This window comes from Amblyraja radiata, chromosome 10, assembly GCF_010909765.2.
Source record: "Amblyraja radiata isolate CabotCenter1 chromosome 10, sAmbRad1.1.pri, whole genome shotgun sequence".
Classification (NCBI taxonomy): domain Eukaryota; kingdom Metazoa; phylum Chordata; class Chondrichthyes; order Rajiformes; family Rajidae; genus Amblyraja; species Amblyraja radiata.
Genome location: NC_045965.1, coordinates 61976676 through 61995375, shown reverse-complemented (window position 1 = coordinate 61995375; position 18700 = coordinate 61976676). Strand labels below are relative to the sequence as shown.

The window sequence follows — 18700 nt, the reverse complement described above, 5'->3', positions numbered from 1 at the left end:
TAGGTGCAGGAGTAGGCCATTCGGCCCTTCGAGCCTGCATCGCCATTCGATATGATCATGGCTGATCATCCAACTCAGTATCCCATCCCTGCCTTCTCTCCATACCCCCTGATCCCTTTAGCCACAAGGGCCACATCTAACTCCCTCTTAAATCTAGCCAATGAACTGGCCTCAACTACCTTCTGTGGCAGAGAATTCCACAGATTCACCACCCTCTGTGTAAAAAATGATTTTCTCATCTCGGTCCTAAAAGATTTCCCTCTTATCCTTAAACTGTGACCCCCTAGTTCTGGACTTCCCCCAACATCGGGAATAATCTTCCTGCATCTAGCCTGTCCAACCCCTTAAGAATTTTGTAAGTTTCTATAAGATCCCCCCTCAATCCTCTGAATTCCAGCGGTAACAAGGAGAACAGTCTGCGTGCTGGGTGGCTGTGGGTTGAAAATGTTGCCCGGCAGGTTCCTCTTTACCCTATCCCCTAAAACATATATGCCTTCAAGTACTTGCTTCCAGAATGCTGGGGACTGTGCACATTTGCCCTATTGTCTCTGTATAAACTGTGCTTCCTCTGCATCATGCTCCATCTAGTCTTTCCGACTCTTACATTCAATGCCTGTTAAGTCCAGGCCCACCATCGATGTTCCAGCAAGTGCTGGTCTGTCACCTCCTGTAATCCGGACAACATTTCAAGAGTGCACTCGAAATCCTCTCTGAGAGTTCCTCCCCCTGAAAATGTGTCCCCCAGGTCGGGTGAGGCGGCCGATCTCGGCCTCATCGGGATTTCCGCGGCCAATCGGCGGGTGGAATTTGCCCCCCCCCCCTGCGGCCGGGGCTCTGGAACTCCGGCCCGGCCCAAGCCGGCAGATCCGTTCCCATAGCCGACGCCTGAGGCCGACTTTGCCGGCCGGTATCTGGGCCCCTCGGCGGCCTAGGCGGAACGTTCCGGTATCGTATCGTTCTCGGAGGCTCTGGAACTAAGGGCGCCGGAAAATCGGTGGTGGACCTGTTGGGCACTGAGTAAAATGGAGTGGATGGGACATCTTGACCAGTGAACACACGTTTGCTAAGGGGCTGAATGACAATAGACAACAGACAATAGACAATAGGTGCAGGAGTAGGCCATTCGGCCCTTTGAGCCATTCAATGTGATCATGGCTGATCATCCACAATCAGTACCCCGTTCCTGCCTTCTCCCCATATCCTCTGACTCCTCTATCTTTAAGAGCCCTATCTAGCTCTCTCTTGATAGTATAATAATAATAATAATAATAATACATTTTATTTATGGGCGCCTTTCAAGAGTCTCAAGGACACCTTACAAAAATTTAGCAAGTAGAGGAAAAACATGTAAGCGGAATGAAATAAATAGTAGAGACATGACTAGTACACAAAGTAAAGACAGAATTCAATTCAAATCACTATATGAGGCAATTCAAGCACAGATGAAAAGGGAGGGGGACGTGGGGCTAAGGATAGGCAGAGGTGAAGAGATGGGTCTTGAGGCGGGACTGGAAGATGGTGAGGGACACGGAATTGTGGATCAGTTGGGGGAGGGAGTTCCAGAGCCTGGGAGCTGCCCTGGAGATGGCTCTGTCCCCAAAACTGCGGAGGTTGGATTTGTGGATGGAGAGGAGACTGGCAGATGTGGATCTGAGGGACCGTGAGGGTTGGTAGGGGGAGAGGAGGTCAGTGAGATATGGGGGGGCCAGATGATGGAGGGCTTTGTAGGTGAGGACCAGGATTTTGTAGGTGATCCGGTGGGAGATGGGAAGCCAGTGAAGTTGTTTGAGGACTGGAGTGATGTGATGCCAGGATTTGGTGTGGGTGATGAGTCGGGCGGCTGCGTTCTGGACCAGCTGGAGTCGGTTGATGTAGGTGGAGCTGATGCCAAGGAGAAGTGAGTTGCAATACTCCAGTCGGGAGGAGATGAAGGCATGGATGAGTCTTTCAGCAGCGGGAGGTGTGAGAGAGGGTCTGATTTTGGCGATGTTGCGGAGGTGAAAGAAGGAGGTTTTAATGACATGGCGGATGTGAGGCTCAAGGGAGAGGGTGGAATCAAAGATCACGCCAAGGTTACGGGCCTGGGGAGATGGGGAGAGAGTGGGGTTATTGATTTTGCTGAGTGTGGATTTGGAGCCTATGAGTAGGAATTCTGTTTTATCGCTGTTGAGTTTGAGGAAGTTATGTTGCATCCAGGTTTTTATAGCTGACAAACAGGAGTTGATATGGGAGAGGGGGGGGTTGTGGGGGGTTTTGGTGCCGAGGTAGATCTGGGTGTCATCGGCGTAACAGTAGAAGTCCAGGTTGAAGTGGTGGAGTATCTGATCAAGGGGGAGGATGTAGATGATGAAGAGGAGGGGGCCGAGTACGGAGCCTTGGGGAACGCCAAGAGAGAGCCGGCCTCCACCGCCCTCTGAGGCAGAGAATTCCACAGACTCACCACTCTCTGCGTGAAAAAGTGTTTCCACATCTCCGTTCTAAATGGCTTACCCCTTATTCTTAAACTGTGGCCCCTGGTTCTGGACTCCCCCAATATCAGGAACATGTTTCCTGTCTCTAGCGTGTCCAAATCCTTAATAGTCTTATATGTTTCAATAATGCCCCTGTCCCACTTAGGAAACCTGAACGGAAACCTCTGGAGACTTTGCGCCCAAGGTTTCCGTGCGGTTCCCGGAGGTTTTTGTCAGTCTCCCTACCTGCTTCCACTACCTGCAACCTCCGGCAACCACCTGCAACCTCCGGGAACCGCACGGAAATCTTGGGTGGGTCGCAAAGTCTCCAAAGGTTTCCGTTCAGGTTTCCTAAGTGGGACAGGGGCATATAAGATTCCCTCTCATCCTTCTAAACTCCAGAGTGTACAAACCACGCTGCTCCATTCTCTCAGCGTATGACAGTCCTGCCATCCCCGGAATTAACCTTGTAAACCTACGCTGCACTCCCCCAATAGCAAGAATGTCCTTCCTCAATTAGGGGAGGAAAACTGTACACAATACTCCAGGTGTGGTCTCACTAGGGCCCTGTACAACTGCAGAAGGACCTCTTTGCTCCTAAGCAAAGGGATAAGAACAAAATGCAATAAGGCATGTCGAACTGCAACCTGATGAATGGGCCATAATCAGGAGAGCTGCGGAACAGTGCTGAGTTTGGGAGGCACAATGGAACAATGTACTGTTGGTTGAGGTCCCGTGCGTGATTGGAAAAAGACTGCCCACCATCGGTAGGAAACGGGGAAAAATAACACCTGCAGGGAATGCCAAATATAGTCACTAATCTGTTTTTAATGGGATTTTAATCGGCACGACCATCTGAGTGCTTTCCCTGTGAAGCATCGCTCTCATTCCCACACCGTTCCCGACGCACGCCCTGCTGAGAATGCTGTTACTAAATTAGTGCTCAGCCTCACCAACGGGCCAATTAGCAATGGTGCGAGGGTCCTTCCGGTCCTACAGAGCCTGTTACTAATTCCCTTGTTCTTACCAAGCAACAGCAGAGATTAATGTTCACCAAGATGCAAGCCATTACGGGGGTAGACAAAAATGCTGGAGAAACTCAGCGGGTGAGGCAGCATCTATGGAGCGAAGGGATAGGTGACGTTTCGGGTCGAGACCCTTCGTCATTACATGGTGTAATAATATATATACGTGTGTGCATGTGCCTGTTTGTATGCATGTATGTATGTGTGTATATGTGTGTATATATATATATGCATGTGTGTATGTGAGAGTATATGTGTATTTATACATATACTGAACTTTTTCTTGGCTATTATATTGTTTACAGTGTACTATGTTTACATATTCAGTAGTGCTGCTGCAAGTAAGAATGTCATTGTTCTATCTAGGACACATGACAATAAAATGCTCTTGCCTCTTGAAGTTTGTTGACATTGCCCCGACTTCCTGATTCCTTTGTCAGGGCGAGAGGTTACATAGGAGAGGGGAAAGTGTTGAAGTTCCACTTTCAGGCGGCAAACAGCGCCACGTCCGGCCCCGCCTCACCCTCCCCAACGTAGTGCAGCCCATGGAGTGCAGCAGCAGCAGCAGCAGCAGCAGCAGCACCTCACCCGTGGCCTCGTCGGTCGGCAGCCCGGCCAGCTGTCTGACCTTCGGACCTTCGCTTACCGCCGACACCACCACCACCCCTCCTTCTCATGGCTGATCATCGGTTCACGGGTTGGATGGGGCGCCGGACTTTGCGCGTGACGCCGCGCGGCCCGGGCCAGAACTCCTCAGCTGGCCCGCCGGCTGGGCTTTGTGTGCAGTCCAGCACCCGGGCCAACTCATCATTCACCCAGCCACGTATTGCATATTGTCTGGGCGTATTGCCTGCTGTATCATGTTATCGGGTTGTGTGCAACACAAAGCATTTCACTGTACATAGGTACATGTATTAATAAAGTATCACTGAATCATTGAATTGAATCGATAAGTTGAATCACTGAATCCTTGAAAGAAAAATGTAATCCGATCTCATCGCTGAAGGGGCCCCGACCCGAAATGTACTCTGTCCACTTCCCCCCACAAATGCTGCCTGACCCACTGAGTTCCTTCAACACTCTGTGTCAATATCTGCAGCTCAGCCACCAAACACGACATCCGGAGGCTGCAGCGAATCGTCCGATCAGCTGAGAAGGTTTTTGGCTGCAACCTTCCCTCCATTGACGAACTGTACACTGCAAGGGCCAGGAAGCGAGCGGGCAAGATCTTCTCTGACCCCTCTCACCCTGGCCACAAACTCTTTGAATCACTTCCCTCTGGAAGGCGACTCCGGATTGTCAAAGCTGTCACAGCCAGACATGAAAACAGCTTGTTTTTCCACGAGTAGTAGCTCTACTCAACAACCAAAAATCTGTAGCCTCCTTTTACTCTGGTATTTTATTAAATTCACATGTTTAAACTATAATGTTTTATTATTAATGATTAATGTTTTATGTTTTATTCTTAATGGTTTATTGTATGTCGTGTTGTCACTTGTGGAGCACCAAGGCAAATTCCTTGTATGTGAATATTCTTGGCCAATAAACTTATTCATTCATTCATTCATTCATTCATTCATTCATTCATTCATTCATTCAATCAATCATTCATTTCTTGTTTAACTAAAATAAAATATCTTAAATTCTTAAGAAACAAAATACTGCAGATACTGGCTATACCACAGGTAGACATAAAGTGCTGGAGTAACTCAGCGGTTCAGGCAGCACCTCTGGAGAAATAGGAAAGGTGACCTTTTGGATCAGGACTACAGAGGGGGCTGAAAGGTGCCGAAACGAAACCTCACCTATCCTTTATCTCCAGAAATGCTGCTTGACCCACGAAGATACTCCAGCACTTTGTGTCTGTTTTTTTCCTTAAGGTTTAGTTCAATTTATTTCGGAGATACAGCGCGGAAACAGGCCCTTCGGCCCACCAAGTCGCGCCGACCAGCGATCCCCGCACACTAACATTATCCTACACACACAAGGTGACAATTTACAATTATAGCAAGCCAACTGTAGGTCTTTGGAGTGTGGGAGGAAACTGGAGATCTCGGAGAAAACCCACGCAGGTTACGGGGAGAACGTACAAACTCCGTACAGACAGCACCCGTAGTTAGGATCGAACCCGGGTCTGACGCTGTAAGGCAGCAGCTCTACCACTGCGCCACCGTGCCGCACTAAACTAAAAACGTTCTTGTGGTTCTGGCGTCTTATGGTGGGATAGCCGAATGGCAACTGTGGATCTTCCTTGGAAATTCACAAATTCATAAATGCTCTGAGCAGAATTAAGCCATTAGGCCCATCAAGCCTCCTCCGCCATTCAATCATGGCTGATCTATCTTTCCCTCTCAACCCCATTCTCCTGCCTTCCCCCTTAACCCCTGACACCTGTACCAACCAGGAATCCATCTATCTCTGCCTTCAAAGTATCCATTGACTTGGCCTCCACGGCCTTCTGTGGCAAAGAATTCCACAGGTTCACCACCCTCTGACTAAAAAAAAATCCCTACTCATCTCCTTCCTATTAAGGAAGGAGATTTAATTCTGAGGCTATGCCCTCTGGTCCTAGACTCTCCCACTAGTGGAAACATCCTCTCCACATCCACTCTATCCAAGTGTGGAAGCTCCATGTTGGGAATGTGATGGAAAAGCACACACCTCCAGTATTTTCCCAGCTGTTACCAGGCAACTGAATCATCCTACCGCAACTAGAGAGTGGTCCTGAACTACGATCTACCTCTTTGATGACCCTCGGACTATCCTTGATCGGACTTTGCTGGCTTTACCTTGCACTAAACGTTATTTCCTTGTCATGTACCTGTACACTGTAAATGGCTCGATTGTAATCATGCATTGTCTTTCTGTGACTGCGTAGCTGGCAACAAACAGTTTTTCGCTGTACCTCAGTGCACGTGGCAATAAATTAAACTAAACCGAACTGATCTGAACTGAAACGTCGGAAGCCCTGACTCTGCAATGCCACAGAATTAAAGTCAATTTTGTCAAATCACTCTTGCCGTTGGAGCAGTTCGTGAAGTTTAATCACTTTAATGAAAATTTCGGTTGTCAAATTATATTTTAAATGGGCTCTTGCATATTAATGGGTCCCGTTTTGACCTCCACCCACCCTCCGCACATCATAAATCACTATAATTGAAGTACATGCGAGACATTAAAAATAGGATATAGAATTAACTGCATTCTCGGCCCAGTTCCATACATTATCCTTTAATTCCTTAGACCAAACTTGCTGGGAAAAGCTTATGCAAGCAATGTGCTCACAGTCCGACATCACAATTAGGGCAAAAAGCTGTTCGCAGGGCATACGCTTAATCCAATGATGATGATTAATGGCCAACGTGTCAGGCTTTCTACAGGTCACATTAAAATATAATCAATCCCAAAATCAATACAGGCTCCGTCTATCAACGTTAGTTTGTTCCACAGGTCAGTCGGGTCCGCAGACACACCAGCTTCCTGCCCCTTTTATATTTACCGCACACACGCTCTGTCGGGCATCCTTCAACATTGTGCTGATACAGCAGTTTTACACGCGCACACACACACACACGCACGCACGCACACACACGCACGCACGCACGCGCACACACACGCACGCACGCACGCACACACACACACACACATGCACACACACACACACACGCACACACACGCGCACACACACACGCACACACGCGCACACGCGCACACACGCACACCCGCACACGCACACACACACACACACACACGCACATGCACACACCCGCACAAACACACACGCACACGCACACACCCGCACACGCACACGCACACACACACGCACACGCACGTGCACACGCACGCACACACACACGCACACGCACACGCGCACACACACACACACACACACGCACACACACACACACGCACACGCGCACGCACACGCACACGCACACACACACGCATGCGCGCACACACACACACACACACACCCGCACACACACGCACGCACATGCACACACACACACCCACACACACATACACACACACACAGACACGCACGCACACACACACAAACACACACACACACAAACACACATACACACACACACAAACAAAACACATACACATAAACACACATAAACAAACTCACAGACACGCACGCACACAACAAGCGCACACATGCACGCACATGCGCACACACGTACAAACATACACACACACACACGCAGACACACGCATGCAGACATACATGCAAGCACACACACAAACACACACACAGAAACGCACACAAACAAATAGAACACACACACACAAACACACACACAGACACAGACACACACACACACGCACGCACACAGAAATATAATAGTCGACTTGGACTCGGTGGGCCGAAGGGCCTGTTTCTAATCTTATCTCAAAACTAAACTAGTCCAATGGTTTGTTCAGGTCTATCCTAGTCTTAAAGACATAGTCAACCTGATACTCCAGCGATGTACTTAAGAGAGTGCCATGTAGTGAAGATGTTTACATGTGAGCAAGTCTCCCACTGAGTACCCCCCCCCCCCCACATAGTATCCCCACAGCAACCAACATAAACAAAGACTTGTCCCACCCTGGCCATTCCTTCCTCTCCCTGCTCACGTCCGGCAGAAGGTACAGAAGCCTGAAAGCGTGCACCACCAGACTGAGGAACAGCTTCCTCCCCTCTATTATCAAGCTTCGGAACGGTCGTTCCATAAGCTAGGGCGATCACGGTGGCGCAGCGGTAGAGTTGCGGCTTTACAGCGCCCGAGACGCAGGTTTGATCCCCGCATCTGTGGGACTGCGCGCTGTCTGTGCGGAGTTTGCACGTTCTCCCCATGACCGCGTGGGTTTTCTCTGGGATCTTCGGTTTCCTCCCACACTCCAAAGACGTACAGGTTTGTAGGCCAATTGGCTTGGGTTGGTATACTTGGTATAGGTGTAATATGTCCCTGGTGTGTATAGGCTTGTGTTAGAGTGCGGCGATCGCTGGTCGGCTCGGACTCGGTGGGCTGAAGGGCCTGTTTCCGCGCTGTATCTCTAAGCTAAACTAAACTGAGCTCCATCAGCTGTGTTACCATGCCGCCAATAATGTTAATGCCATCGTACAAATAATCCAGAGGACTAAACACAGGTCTTTGGTGTCTGAGGTAGCAGCTCTACCCGCTGCACCACCGAGACGCTCTCTGTGCCCTAGTCGTCAAGGATTGAATAAAGGAGGAAAATGGTGAGGGTGTATTTAGCATTCTCCGATCAATCTGGCTTTAAATGAGAAATAGCTAATCACGCACGCATTAGCAGACTGACCTCTCCGTAACTGTCTCAGCTGACAGCTATCCGGGTGACGTTTCTGGCAGGAGTGCTGACGGACTATTCCGAAAAATTGCCGGGAAAGGCAACTTGTCTTTCCTACCCTTCTAAATGCCTCATGTCTGGGAAGTAGGATATCATTCCATTGAAGGATGCATCGAGCTTGATGTTAATACAACAGTCTGACAGCTTCGAAGGACTCAAGAGTGCAATTCCGATCCAGTGAGCTGACAACCAAACGCAAGTTCGGGGCTCAGGTGAGTAAACCTATTTGTTGAGTTTATTTCTCATGTCCTTGAAATCCACAGCGTCAACTCTGTTGTCTATTACACGAGGTTCTGTCTCTGAGCGCCATGGATCAGAAGCAACAGATGCTTCCAGCTTGCAGTTGAGACATACATCAAGATTCAAAACCATGAGAGGAATAGATCGGGTAGATGCACAGAGTCTCTTGCCCAGAGTTGGGGAATCAAGGACCAGAGGACATAGGTTCACGGTGAAGGGGAATAGATTTAATCGGAATCCGAGGGGTAACTTTTTCACACAAAGGGTGGTGGGTGTACGGACGAGCTGCCGGAGGAGGTAGTTGAGGCTGGGACTATCTCAACGTTTAAGAAACAGTTAGACAGGTACATGGATAGGACAGGTTTGGAGGGATACGGACCAAGCGCAGGCAAGTGGGACTAGTGTAACTGGGACATTGTTGGCCAGTGTGGGCAAGTTGGGCCGAAGGGCCTGTTCCCGCACCGTATCACTCCATGGCTCCCCCCACCCTCCCCTCCTGGTTAGGTCTAACCATTCCCACGGCCAAATTGCAAAATACGGCAGGTGAATTCTACCGAGGCTCGTGTGGTCAGCGTAGTTTAGTTTTAGAGATACAGAGCAGAAACAGACCCTTCGGCCCACCGAGTCTGCACCAACCAGTGATCCACGCACATTTACACTACCCAGTACACACTAGGGACAATTTACATTTATACCAAGCCAATTAACCTACAAACCTGTCGGGCTTTGTAGCGTGGGGGGGAAACCCGAAGCTAACAGACAAAACCCACGCAGGTCACGATGAAAACGTACAAACTACGTACAGACAGCACCTGTAGTCAGGATCGAACCTGGGTCTCTGGCGCTGTAAGGCAGCAACTATACCGCAGCATTAATGTACAGAGGGATCTCGGGCTCCAGGTCCATAGCTCCCTGAATGTGCCCGTCATCAGACTGATTGCGGTGTTGACCGGAGAGGGGGCGAAGAAAGCTGGAAGAGAGGTGGACGCAGGACAAAGTCTAGCGAGCGATAGGTGGATACAGGCGACGGGGGGTTTTGATTAGACAAAGGCCCGAGACGAAGAGACAAAAAGCGTGAGATGAGGATAGAAACGGCGTGAAATGTGAAGCCGGAGGAAGGAACGTCGGTGGAAGGGGACGAGAGGGAGGGGGAAGGGAGGGAATGGGTGCGCATCTAGAATGCTGTAACACTATATGGTGCAGCGGTAGAGTTGCTGCCTTACAGCGCCAGAGACCCGGGTTCGATCCTGACTCCCGTGACCTGCGTGGGCTTTCTCCGAGATCTCCGGTTTCCTCCACACTCCAAGGGCGTGCAGGTTTGTAAGTTAATTGGCTTGGTATAAATGTAAATTGTCCCTAGTGTGCGTAGGGTAGTGTTAGTGTGCGGGGATCGCTGGCCGGCGGGGACACAGCGGGCCGAAGGGCCTGTTTCCACGCTGTATCTCTAAACTAAACTAAACTAACAGTCAGAAACCGCAGGTACTGGTTTATACCAAAGATAGACACAAAGTGCTGGAGTAACTCAGTGGGTCAGGCAGCATCTCTGGAGAAAACGGATGGGTGTCGTTTTGGGTCGGGACCCTTCTTTAGACAAACAGGCCCCTTGGCCCACAATGTCTGTGCCGAACATGATGCCAAGACTAACTCTGAAGAAGGGTCCCGAGCCGAAACGTCACCCACGCAGGTCACGGGGGGAACGCGCAAGAAGGGCCTGTTTCCGTGCTGTATCTCTAAACTAAACTAAACTATGCTCTTTCTCTTTGTACTTCCTGCTGTACTGTTCTTGCTATTGAGGGAGTGCAGCGTAGGTTTACAAGGTTAATTCCCGGAATGGCGGGACTGTCATATGCTGAGAGAATGGAGCAGCTGGGCTTGTACACTCTGGAGTTTAGAAGGACCAGAGGGGATCTCATTGAAACATATAAGATTGTTAACGGTTTGGACTCACTAGAGGCAGGAAACATGTTCCCGATGTTGGGGGGAGTCCAGAACCAGGGGCCACAGTTTAAGAATAAGGAGTAAGCCGTTTAGAAAGGACACGAGGAAACACTTTTTCTCACAGAGAGTGGTGAGTCTGTGGAATTCTCTGTCTCAGAGGGCGGTGGAGGCAGGTTCTCTGGATGCTTTCAAGAGAGAGCTAGATAGGACTCTTAAAGATAGTGGAGTCAGGTGATATGGGGAGAAGGCAGGAACGGGGTACTGATTGGGGATGATCAGCCATGATCACATAGAATGGCGGTGCTGGATCGAAGGGCCGAATGGCCTACTCCTGCACCTATTGTCTATTGTCTATTGTGTGGCTTGATTGTACTCATGTACAATCTGATTTGACTGGATAGCACGCAAACCAAATATGTCACTGTAACTCGTTACACACAACAATAATAAACCAATATCAATACCACTCTGCTTGCTACATCCTTGAAGAAATCAAATCAATTTCCTTTCCATAAAATTGTGTTGATTCTGCTTGACTGTATGGTGATTTTCATAAAGTCCTGACACTACATTCTCAACTATTTCTGTTACAATCCAACATTTTCTTATTGACAGCAGGTGTCTGGGAACAATGTACATCCAGATATCCTTCTGGATCATCAGCAAAACCCTTATTTAGATGTATATCTTTGTTATTCAATTCAATTCAATTCAATTCAATTTAATGTCATTTGGACCCCTTGAGGTCCAAACGAAATGCCGTTTCTGCAGCCATACATTACAAACAAATAGACCCAAGACACAACATAATTTACATAAACATCCATCACATTGCTGTGATGGAAGGCCAAAAAAACTTCTCTCTCCACTGCGCTCTCCCCCCCGATGTCAGAGTCAAAGTCAAAGCCCCCGGCGGGCGATGGCGAATTGTCCCGTGGCCATTTAAGCCACGCCGGGTGATGCAAGGTCGCACACCGGGTCTTGGTGTTAGAGCCCCCGGCGTGCGCTCGCAGAGACCCGCCGCGATTCCAAGCCGCGCGGGGCGGTGATGTAGGCCCCACTCCAGGTGCTCTTCAACCCCGCAACTCGGGCGGGAGAAGTCGCCATTGCGGGAGCCCTGAAAAGCGGTCTCCCTCCAGGTACCCGCGGGCTCCCGGTGCCGTCCGCCAAACCCGCAGTTGCAGCCACCGAATCCCCGGGGGTCGGGCCGCAGCAGCGTCCACCACAGCTCCACCCGCTCTGGACTCGGCCAGCTCCGCGACGGTGAGTAGTTGGCACCAGAGTCCCCGGTCTTCCTGTTGGAGGCCGCTCCTCGTTGCAGCCCCAACGACAACGGAGACCCGACAAAGAAAAGGTCGGGTCTCCCGTGCAGGGAGAGATTTAAAAGTTACCCCCAACCCCCCCACACCACCCCCACCCCCCCACACACATACCCCAACAAAAAATAACAAAAACTACATAAAAACATAGACATAAAATAATAAAAACGCAGACGGACTGCAGAGGCCGCTGCAGACGAGAGTCGCGCCGCCTACCGTTATGTTAAGCTGTTGGGTCAAAATACTGGAACGCTAGGTGGCACGGTGGTGTAATGGGTAGAGCTACTGCCTAAAGCCCCTGTCCCACTTAGGAAACCTGAACGGAAACCTCTGGAGACTTTCCGCCGCACGCAAGGTTCCTGGAGGTTCCCGAAGGTTTTTGTCAGTCTCCCTACCTGCTTCCACTACCTGCAACCTCCGGCAACCACCTGCAACCTCCGGGAACCGCACGGAAACCTTGGGTGGGGCGCAAATTCTTCAGAGGTATCCGATCAGGTTTCCTAAGTGGGACAGGGGCATTACAGCGCCAGAGGCCAGGGTTCCATCCTGACTACCGGTGCTGTCTGTACGGAGTTTGTACATTCTCCCCGTGCCCTGCGTATGTTTTCTCCGGGACCTTTGGTTTCCTCCCACGCTCCAAAGACGAGCAGGTTTGTAGATTAATTGGCTTGGTGTAATTGTAAATTGTGTTAATCTGAGGGGATCGCTGGTCGGCGCGGAATTGGTGGGCCGAAGGGCCTGATTCCACACTGTATCTCTAAACTAAACTTGTATAGGACGGTAGACACAAAATGCTGGAGTAAAGGTCCTGCCCCACGAGCGTGTGACTGCAAGCGGCAAGCGCGACCTAACGTGGTCGCTTGAGCCGTACGGCCTCGTCTGGAGTTGTGCGGAGCTGGTCCCGACATCGCGCGGGGCTCCGAAAAACTGACAGTGTTCAAAAATTCCGCGCGGCAACGGCCTGCCGGCCCGCAGCCGCATTGAGGCCGTACCCACCGCCTCGACGGGCGTGCGCAGCGTCTCGATGCCGTACGCAGCGTCTTGACGGCGTACGCCTAGCGCGAACTTCCCGTGGACTTCGCTCGAACTTCACGTCAACTCGTACGGGATCACTCGACCTCCGTGCGGCCCCCGCTTCCGGTTTGGTCGCGCTTGCCGCATGCAGTCGCATGCTCGTGGGACAGGCCCTTAACTCAGTATTTTTCAGATGGTCTCGACCCGAAACGTCTCTCCACAGATGCTGCCTGTCCTGCTGAGTTACTCCAGCTTCTTGTGTCTAAACTAAAATGTATCTATTTGCATTGTGAGAGTATCTTCATGAAACAGACTGCTGTTTGAGAAGATGGACACAACATTCTGGAGTAACTCAGCGGGTCAGGTAGCATCTCTGGAGAAGAGAGCTCATCATGACCATCACAAAGTTCACATCTAAATTTAGGCTTCACATCTAATAGTCACGTGTACTGAGATACAGTGAAAAGCTTTTTGTTCGTTTACTACCCAATCATTCAGATAATACAATACTTGAATATTTAGTTTAGTTTAGAGATACAGTGCTGAAACAGGCCCTTCGGCCCACCGAGTCTGCACCGACCAGCAATCCCCATACACTAGCACTATCCAACACACACTGGCGACAATTATCTATTTTTACCGGACAATTAACCTACAATCTTGGACGTCCTTGGAGTGTTTGAGGAAACCGGAGCACCCGGAGAAAACCCAGGTGGTCACGTACGGGGAGAACGTACAAACTCCATACAGACGGCACCTGTAGTCAGGATCGAACCCGGGTCTCTGGCGCTGTAAGGCAGCAGCTCTACCGCTGCGCCACCGTGCCTCTCTGTTTAAATTGCAAAACGAAATAACAAATTCGAGGCTTATCGTGTCTGGAGTGTAAATGATTAATTGATATACTTAAGATGATTGATGGGATGGACAATGAAGCATTTGTGTGGTATGTAATAAGAATTATACCATGTCAATTATACCGTGTCACGCTACGAATTATACCATGCGGTGATGATATTTTATAAGGTACAGTGAAAGTCTTTGTTTTTGCATACTGGGTACACGAAACAGGCGCCACAAAGGCACAACAAAGTTACAAAAAATACTCTGAGGTTGCCGGCTGTCAGTTGCCAAACACTTTAACTCCCCCTCCCATTCCCACGCTGACCTTTCTGTCCGCAGATTTCGCTTAGGCAGCTTACACCCCAGCGGTATGGATGTTGACATCTCTAACTTCAAGTAGCCCTTGTTTTCCCTCTCTCTCCATCCCCCCCCTAGTTCTCCGGCTCATCAGACTGTCCTTGTTTACAGTACATTTTATCTCTGTTTGCTTTGTTGTAAACCTTCTCCTAACTAACAGTGATCTATTCTACATGTTCCTTGATCCACATCCCCTTTTGTCTCATTTTAACACCTTACACTTCCTTATCTCTGGGTCTCATTTTGGCTCTCGACCCAAAACATCACCCATTCCTTGTCTCCAGAGATGCTGCCTGTCCCGCTGAGTTACTCCAGCATTTTGTGTCCATCACTATTTAAGAAAGGTTGGTCCCTTCTCCGTTCCCCCCACGCCGTGACCCCTTTGTTCTCTGTGGCCCCTCCCCTACACCGGGGCTCCTTTAGTTCTCAGTAGCCCCCCCTCACCCCCCATGCCAGGTCCCCTTTACTTCTCAGAGGCGCCAATGGCGTTGATTTCTATATCACTAGAAAACATTTCGTCTATTGTCTACATCTATTATCTATTGTAAGGTCGGCTGTTGCAGAAACTGGTTGTGGAGAGTAACTGCCTGCCTGTGTGATAGTGGATGTACCAGTTAGAAATGCAGCTTCCCTGCCTTCGGTTATTTGTTTTAATAGATCGTTTTGTTAATTTCATTAATCATCTACCCTCCTGTATATTAGCAGGTAAATGAGAGAACAATACTGATTCGGAGTTTGGCCGGCAAATCCAGAACACGAACGAGCTTTATATCAGATCCAGGCTGTTCAAGATGATAGGTATCATTCTTTTTAGTGATACGGTTAGGAAACAGGCCCTTCGGCCCACCGAGTCCGATCACCCATTCATGCTAGTTCCACGTTACCCCACTTTCTCATCCATTCCCTGCACATCCTACGCAACATTTAAGAAACAGTTAGACAGGTACATGGATAGGACAGGTTTGGAGGGATACGGACCAAGCCTGGCAGGTGGGACAAGTGTAGCTGGGACATGTTGGCCGGTGTGAGCAAGTTGGGCCGAAGGGCCTGTTTCCACACTGTGTCACTCCATGACTCTGACTCGAGGCAATTTACAGAAGCCGATTAACCTACGGTCTTTGGGATGTGGGAGGAAACCGGAGCACCCAGAGAGAACGTGCAAACTCCACGCAGACAGCACCCGAGGCCAGGATTGAGCCTAGGTCTCGGGCATTGTGCGGCAGCAGCTCTACCCGCTGCGACAAAACATCTCTTCACAAAACCGGAAATCTGGAGTACAGGTACTGCCACTTCCCCTCACCAACCTTACCTGCTGCCCATCTCCAATCTGCCAAGTGTTATTGGGGCTGAAAATCCCACAGAAATGTTCAAAGCCGAGATTAATATGAGATTCGCCAGAAGGCTACCGCAGATGCTGGTTTAAACCGAAGATAGACACAAAAAAACTGGGGTAACTCAGCGGGACAGGCAGCATCTCTGGAGAGAAGGAATGGGTGACGCTTCGGGTCGAGACCCTTCTTCAGACTGAGAGTCAGGGAAAAGGGAAACGAGAGGTATGGCCGGTGATGTAGAGAGATATAGAACAAATGAATGAAAGATATGCAAAAAAGTCACGAGGATCAAGGAAAGGTGGAGCCTACAATGCTCCATTGTTGGCTGTGGGCTAGGTGATAATGGGGTATACAGATAATGAAACTCAACGGGACGACAGTGAAACTAGTACAACATGGGTGGAGGGGGGGGGGGGGGACAGAGAGAGAGGCGATGCAAGGGTTACTTGAAGTTAGAGAAATCAATATTCATGCCGCTGGGTTGTAAGCTGTCAATATGACATTAATTGCATGCATAGCAGGGGATATAGGATGAAGGTCGGTAAATGAACAAGGGAGACACAAGGAACTTTAGATGCTGGAGACTTGAGCAAAACACAAAGTGCTGAAGGAACTCAGCGGGTCAGCCCGCATCTGTGGTGAGAATGGGCAGGCGATGTTTTGGGTGGGGACCCTTCTTCAGACCACGAGAGAAGAATGAAGAGGGAGATCGTGCATCAGACTCCATGGGTAACATGGTCTGCTCCGGTTCCTCCGTCTCCCGCACTCCTTTCTTCCCACATAATATCGTCGAGTGAGTATCCTGGGAATCGTGCCAGGATTTGGAACAAATGAATAATTGCGGTTGATGTCTGATCTGTAAATTATTACGGAGTGACTTATAATAGAAGCTAAGGGTTTATTATCTTGTGCAAATTAAGTTATAATGGGAACTATCGGAGGAGAACAGTACAACTCAAGGTTTTCCCCTTGGAATGATGAAGAGGAAAAGGGTGAAGAGGCCAGTGAAGATGTTAGTCAGAAGAATGAAGAGATTTGACAAGTTAATTATTTCCATTGGCCTGCAACTCTCAGGCATCGAGACGGGTGAAGACAAATTTCAATCAGAGGCCAAAGGTTTCGGGAAAGAGATTAGTCATAAGGAGCATCTTAATGGAGGAGACAGAGGTCGAGTGGTGGAAGGATTTAACGCTTTCAACTTCAGTTTCCACTCTGTATCTTCCCCTTTGCTCTAACTTTTTTACGTACTTAGAGTCATAGAGTGATACAGTGTGGATACAGGCCCTTCGGCCCAACATGCCCACACTGGCCAACATTGTCCCAGCTATACTAGTCCCACTTGCCTACGCTTGGTCCTTATCCCTCCAAACCAGTCCTTTCCATGTACCTGTCTAACTGTTTCTTAAATGTTGGGATAGTCCCAGCCTCAACTACCTCCTCTGGCAGCTTGTTCCATACACCCACATCCCTTTGTGTGAAAAAGTTACCCCTCGGATTCCTATTAAATTAAAGTTAGATAGAGCTCTAGGGGCTAGTGGAGTCAAGGGATATGGGGAGAAGGCAGGCAGGGGTTATTGATAGGGGACGATCAGCCATGATCGCAATGAATGGCGGTGCTGGCTTGAAGGGCCGAATGGCCTACTCCTGCACCTATTTTCTATGTTTCTAAATCTTTTCCCCTTCACCTTGAACCTTTGTCCTCTGGTCCTCGATTCCCCCACTCTGGGCAAGAGATTCTGCGCATCTACCCGATCTATTCCTTTGATTTTGTACACCTCTATAAGATCACCCCTCATCCTCCTACGCTCCATGGCATAGAGACCCAGCCTACTCAACCTCTCCCTATAGCTCACACCCTCTAGTCCTGGCAACATCCTCGTAAATCTTTTCTGAACCCTTTCAAGCTTGACAATATCCTTCCTATAACATGGTGCCCAGAACTGAACACAATATTCTAGATGCGGTCTCACCAACATCTTATACAAATGCAACATGACCTCCCAACTTCTATATTCAATACTCTGACTGATGAAGGCCAAAGTGCCAAAAGCCTTTTTGACCACCTTATCTACCTGCGACTCGACCTTCAAGGAACCATGCACCTGTACTCCTAGATCCCTCTGCTCTACAACACTACCTATAGGCCTACCATTTGCTGTGTCAGTCCTGCCCTTGTTCGACATCCCAAAATGCAACACCTCACACTTCTCTGTATTAAATTCCATCAACCATTCCTCCGCCCACCTGGCCAATCGATCCAGATCCTGCTGCAATCGTTCACAACCATCTTCACTATCTGCAAAACCACTAACTTTTGTATCATCAGCAAACTTGCTAATCTTGCCCTGTATGTTCTCATCCAATTCATTGATGTAGGTGAAAAAAAACAGTAATGGGCCCAGCACCGAACCCTGAGGCACACCACTAGTCACAGGCATCCAGTCTGAGAAGCAACCTTCCACCATCACCCTCTGCTTCCTTCCATGGAGCCAATTTGCTATCCATTCAGCTATCTCTCCTTGGGTCCCATGCGATCGAACCTTCCAGAGCAGCCTACCATGCAGAACCTTGTCGAACGCCTTACTGAAGTCCATGTACACAACATCTACAGCTCTGCCCTCATCGACCTTTATGGTCACGTCTTCAAAAAAAATCAATCAAGATTTGTGAGACACGGCCTCCCATGTATAAAACCATGCTGACTATCCCTAATCAGCCCTTGCCCATCCAAATGCCTGTATAACTTGTCCCTCTCTAGTACTCTCTAGTAACTTTCCAACTAAAGATATTCTCACCTATAAGATGTTAAGGCCTATAGTTCCCAG

General features: G+C 49.3%; 1 protein-coding gene across 1 annotated transcript in view; it reads right to left on the bottom strand.

Moving 5' to 3' along the window:
- The window catches only part of st6galnac3 (ST6 N-acetylgalactosaminide alpha-2,6-sialyltransferase 3), a 91478-nt gene that overhangs the window by 55108 nt on the left and 17670 nt on the right, over positions 1-18700 (bottom strand). The window lies entirely within an intron of this gene.